The sequence below is a fragment of the Scyliorhinus canicula genome, chromosome 16 (assembly GCF_902713615.1).
Source record: "Scyliorhinus canicula chromosome 16, sScyCan1.1, whole genome shotgun sequence".
Lineage (NCBI taxonomy): Eukaryota > Metazoa > Chordata > Chondrichthyes > Carcharhiniformes > Scyliorhinidae > Scyliorhinus > Scyliorhinus canicula.
Genome location: NC_052161.1, coordinates 136,861,258 through 136,866,468, shown reverse-complemented (window position 1 = coordinate 136,866,468; position 5,211 = coordinate 136,861,258). Strand labels below are relative to the sequence as shown.

The following is a 5,211-nucleotide window of genomic DNA, read 5'->3' as shown; positions in this document are numbered from 1 at the left end:
GTATATATATATGTTAATGTATAGTCAAGGAAATTGATGGGGGCAGACATCCAAATAAACAGAAGGCATAATCAAAGAAAAACAAAGGTATAATTGACCAGTCCCTGAGAAGGAAGGGAGGCATCTAACAGTCCCAGAAAGTGAACAGGCCAGTTTCCAGTCACCAAGCCTAAAGGCCATGTTTACAGAAACAAGGTGCTGAGTCTTAGAGCCGAGACAGTGCAGAAAACCTTCGTAACAGCTGTTTTAAAATATCTTCGCTGGACCAGGAACAAGACAGTTCCTAGATATGAATATCCTCCCTGTATTGTTGGTAACTATGACTGGTTATTCAATTTTGATGTTGTTCGGGGAATAGTGGAAGTCATGCAGGGGTCATAGATATATTGTGTAAGAAGGAGTATGTTCTGTATAAACTGTGTGTGAGTTTAGTAATTCACACCGCACGCACATTTTCACACCATCTACGAGTAAATCTTGGATTTACGGCATGCCAATTTACCGAAAATGCCGAGTTTACCGAGTGAAAGTCAGTGTCATTTTGGTTTATTTTTTTCAGTCAATTAAGCTGAAGCATTGACTAGCGAAAATTATTTTATTTAATCGTTTGCTGATTCCTCTTTGTTTTTGAGTACGGTCCTGCAGTGTGAAATAAATCCATCTTTTTGGGTGACTGTATCGCTGTTCTCCGATGACTATGTTTTACTGCACAATATCGATCTTAAGGAAAATCCTCTTTTAAGGAATTAATTCATCCCTGACCCCATTTCGTAAAAACAGGATTTACCTGTAAAGAAATAAAATCCACAATTTTAAACATTAAGCATGCAATCACGCATATACATTTTATCTGTATATATAGGACCTGTTTCTATTTCCCTTAGCAGGGAGGTCCGTGACTAGGGAACGTAGATTTAAAGTGATAGGTGGAAGGATTAGAGTGGAGATGAAGAAATCAATTTTCACCCGGGGTGGTGAGGGTCTGGAACGCACAACCTAAAATGGTAGTTGATGCAGCTCATTTTAAACTCATTTTAAAGTTACCTGGATTTGCACTTTGCGTTCCCAACTGCTGGAAAATGGGATTAGGTTTGGTGGGTGGGTGGGGTGGGGGGGGGGGGGGGGGGGTGTTGCTTTTCGGCTGATGCAGACCCAATGGACAGAGTGGCCCCTTTCTGTGACATGAATCTTTCTAAATATTTCTAAATCTGGAAAGGAGGAATGTGCAAGGACACAGAAGTGGCATTATGCCAATTGCTCCTTAAGGCCAGCACAGACAGGAAGGCTGAATGGCCTTCTTCTGTGCTGTAACAATTCTATGATTACACGCACACTTTGTTTCAATTTGAAATGTCATAATGTGTGCTTGTACAATGACCGTCTGAACAACGTTCTAGAAATTTCTTTTGAGACTGGCCAAACCAGTCCAAGCAGAAACCTCAATTCTTCCGTCGCTGTCTCTAAAATGATGAATTGGATCATCTTTTCCTCAGGGTCAATCAAAGGACCTTCGTCCGGTGGAGGGCAATAGTCTCTGGGCAAAGTTCGCCTCACCCTGTGTTGAATTGCCTATGCGGTCATCCATCTCAACATTGGCAATCTGCTTCCGCAAACACAGCCTCCATGAAGATGAAAGTTTCCTAGACTCAGACATGCGGTTAAGTAGAAAGTTATCCTTTGGCAGCCACTTCTCTCAATGATCCCAAAACACTCGTCATACAGTGAACGATGTTGAACTCACTGGATGATGAGTATATGAGAGCGGCGGCCACATTGTGTACAGCGAGACTACACAAAGAACAATGAGTTGCGCTGTCAGTTTTTGGTAATGTTCAACAAAAGAGACACCGAGAGATCACAGGAGGCCCATTTCATCCATGCTCAACTCTCCCATTCCTTGAATGCTGCCATGGGGTCTTTTATTAGACATTCCGAACAAACATTGTTTTTTAAATGTTCCCCACAAAATACTTTAAAAAGTAATTTCTCCCTTCCCTCCCTCTTCTCCGCCATTTCGTCCAGATCTTAGTCAGTGGGGACATTGATCGAGTGGCTCACTTCCAGGCCGCTCCTTCCCATTATGATTTGGATGACTAAACACACCAGTGGATGGTTTGCTCGTGGCTGGTTGGTAAATTATGGATTGTCTGCGCACTTAAGACAAACAAACTGCCACCCATGCAGAGGGAAATCTGGCTGATGACGTGATTTATGTGATGTTTCCGAGAGCAGCTGAAGACCACAGCAAGGATACATGAAGATCAAAAGGGCTCACATCAAATCACCCATGCTCCACAGTCTGTGTTTCTTTTAAGATCCTTCTCCAAGAACTCCGCAACAATTAGTTGACGTTTGCCAAATATTTTATTGTAATTATGAGTCGTAATTAATTCAGGCCCACTAAAACTAGATTCTGCCTCTGCCACACACAGGCAGGGTTTCCCGGAGCCTAACCATTTACTGCATTGAAAGGTTTTCCATCATGTCATCGCTGTTTCATTTGCCAATCATCTTAAACCAGATCCCCCCTCTGGTTCTCCACCCTTCCTCCAGCGGGAACAGTTTCCCCCTATCCACTCTGTCCAAATATCTCAGAATTTTGAACAGCTTTGTCAAATCTCCTCTCGACCTTCTCTTCAACAAGGAGAACCACCCCAACTTCTCCCATCTATCCACATAACTTAAGGTGCTCCTCCTGGAACAATTCTCAACCATCTTCCGCACCCTCCATAATGTCTTCATGTCTCTCGTAAAGTGTGCTGCCCAGAACCGTAGCACAGTGATTAGCGCTGTGGCTTCACATCGCCAGGGTCCCAGGTTCGATTCCCAGCTCGGGTCACTGTCTGTGCGGAGTCTGCATGTTCTCCCCGTGTCTGCGTGGGTTCCCTCCGGCTGTTCTGGTTTCCTCCCATAATTCCCGAAAGACGTGCTTGTTGGGTGAATTCTCACCCGCAGTTTGGTGCGGAGGGGACATTAGGCCTCACGGTAGCATGGTGGTTAGCATCAATGCTTCACAGCTCCAGGGTCCCAGGTTCGATTCCCGGCTGGGTCACTGTCTGTATGGAGTCTGCACGTCCTCCCCGTGTGTGCGTGGGTTTCCTCCGGGTGCTCCGGTTTCCTCCCACAGTCCAAAGATGTGCGGGTTAGGTGGATTGGCCATGCTAAATTGCCCGTAGTGTAAAAGGTTAATGGGGGGGATTGTTGGGTGAGGGGTATGTGGGTTTAAGTGGGGTGATCATTGCTCGGCACAACATCGAGGGCCGAAGGGCCTGTTCTGTGCTGTACTGTTCTATGTTCTATGTTCCGTGACCACCTGGTCTCCTCCGTGACCACCTGGCCTCTTCCGTGACCACCTGGCCTCTTCCGTGACCACCTGGCCTCCTCCGTGACCACCTGGCCAGTGAAGTACTTTTTCTGAAGGGCTGCCACTGTTGTTATGTACAAAACACCACAGCCAATTTGTGAACAGCAAGATCACTTTGCTATTTGGCGGGAAGCGATTGGATAAGGGGTGGCTCCCGTTAATTGCATGGAAATGGGGCTTATGTGGAGATAATCGGTTTCTTGCCACGCTACGGCGGGATCCTGATTTCACCTCGGGGAGCGGGCCGGTTGCAAACTGTTTAGCGCCTGGCGCGGTTCTCATTTTCGGCCTCTCCTGCTACTCAACTGCCTTGTTTTGCTTCAGCGAGAGTGAAACAAGGCCGGAGAATTGCCTCAGCCTCTCGCCTGACCCCACTCAGAATCTTTAAAAGTTTCTGCGTTAAAAAACTAATTAGTTAGCCAAACATTTCAAATGAGTAACATAAAGGAGTCTTTTGTTTAAAAAATTGAATGGACAGTAATTAGAATGAAGCAACATTATGTTGAGGGATGTGCCGTGCACACTTGATGCCACGGTCAACACCAGCATTGGCCTTTAGATACAGATCAGCCATGATTAGCCAGTGAGTAAAGGGCTAGGCTCAAGGGGCTGAATGGCCTCTTCCTGTTCCCCATTTCAGCGAACGATCATACCTCCCTGCTTCTGATACGAAAACAACACGCACTGCAAAAACAACTGTTTAAAAAAAATACCTGCAGCTACGATCCAGCAATGGAGCAGTTCACACAGGGGTCAGGACTATTGCCAGCCGAGATATTTAATCGTCTGACCTGGTGATTGCAAAGAGAGAAGTCTGAGCCCAAAACGGAGTCTGCTCGCTCAGTCTCTGTGCTAGAGCATGCTTCCAAACACTGTAACAACATCCTCATCTGAAAAAGAGATGACACATCACCCCCCCCCCCCCCCCCCCCGTGTGGATTTTGACGATAGTGAAATGAAACTTTGCTCAAATGATTTAAACATGTGTTGTGTTTTAGTACATGGATCCAAGGGTACATGTCCACAGCATCACTCAAGTCCTTCCACAGGGTAATCACTAGGTACCTCACTCAGTTCCAACCTCCTAATTAAGTAAATAATATTTTGAGCCGACTGATGCAGTAGTTTGGTATTTGTACAGTCAGTCTGTCGTACTGAAATGTACGTTTCGCAGACCGTTCCAGAACAAAATTTATATAGCACCTCACCCAGTCCTCAGGACCTCTGGACGTAATAATAATCTTTATTATTGCCACAAGTAGCTTTACATTAACACTGCAATGAAGTTACTGTGAACAGCCCCTAGTCGCCACGTTCCGGCGCCTGTTCGGGTACACAGAGGGAGAATTCAGAATGTCCAATTCACCTAACAGCACGTCTTTCGGGACTTGTGGGAGGAAACCGGAGCACCCGGAGGAAACCCGCGCAGACACGGGGAGAACGTGCAGACTCTGCACAGACAGTGACCCAAGCCGGGAATCGAACCTGGGACCCTGGAGCTGTGAAGCAACAGTGATAACCACCGTGCTACCCATTGGTCATGCTCCATGTCCAATTCATTACTTTTAAAGTGGAATCTCAATCTAACATGCAACGGCCAATTTGTGACAACCAGGTCCTACAACAATAACTTGGGTTTATATGGCAGCTTTAAACATGTATCCTGTTTATTTTTACATCAACTGAGTAGGGAAATGGGACCCAAGTTGAATCTTGATTATAAAAGGTATCACCAACAAGGTACTGTACTGAATTACCAACCTGGCATATTCTTTCATGTCCATGGTGGGATTTGAACACACAACTGCTTGATTCTCTGATCATTTAACAGGGTCCATCTAGCCTGC

The 5,211-nt window shown here is 45.7% G+C and overlaps 1 long non-coding RNA gene across 1 annotated transcript; it reads right to left on the bottom strand.

Moving 5' to 3' along the window:
- Positions 1-581: 581 nt before the first annotated feature.
- LOC119979349 lies at positions 582-4,261 on the bottom strand. Its single transcript, XR_005463704.1, has 2 exons — positions 4,078-4,261; positions 582-787 (listed from the first exon to the last, which is right to left on the bottom strand). It is a non-coding gene; the product is annotated as an uncharacterized LOC119979349 (long non-coding RNA).
- Between the last annotated feature and the right edge of the window lie 950 nt (positions 4,262-5,211).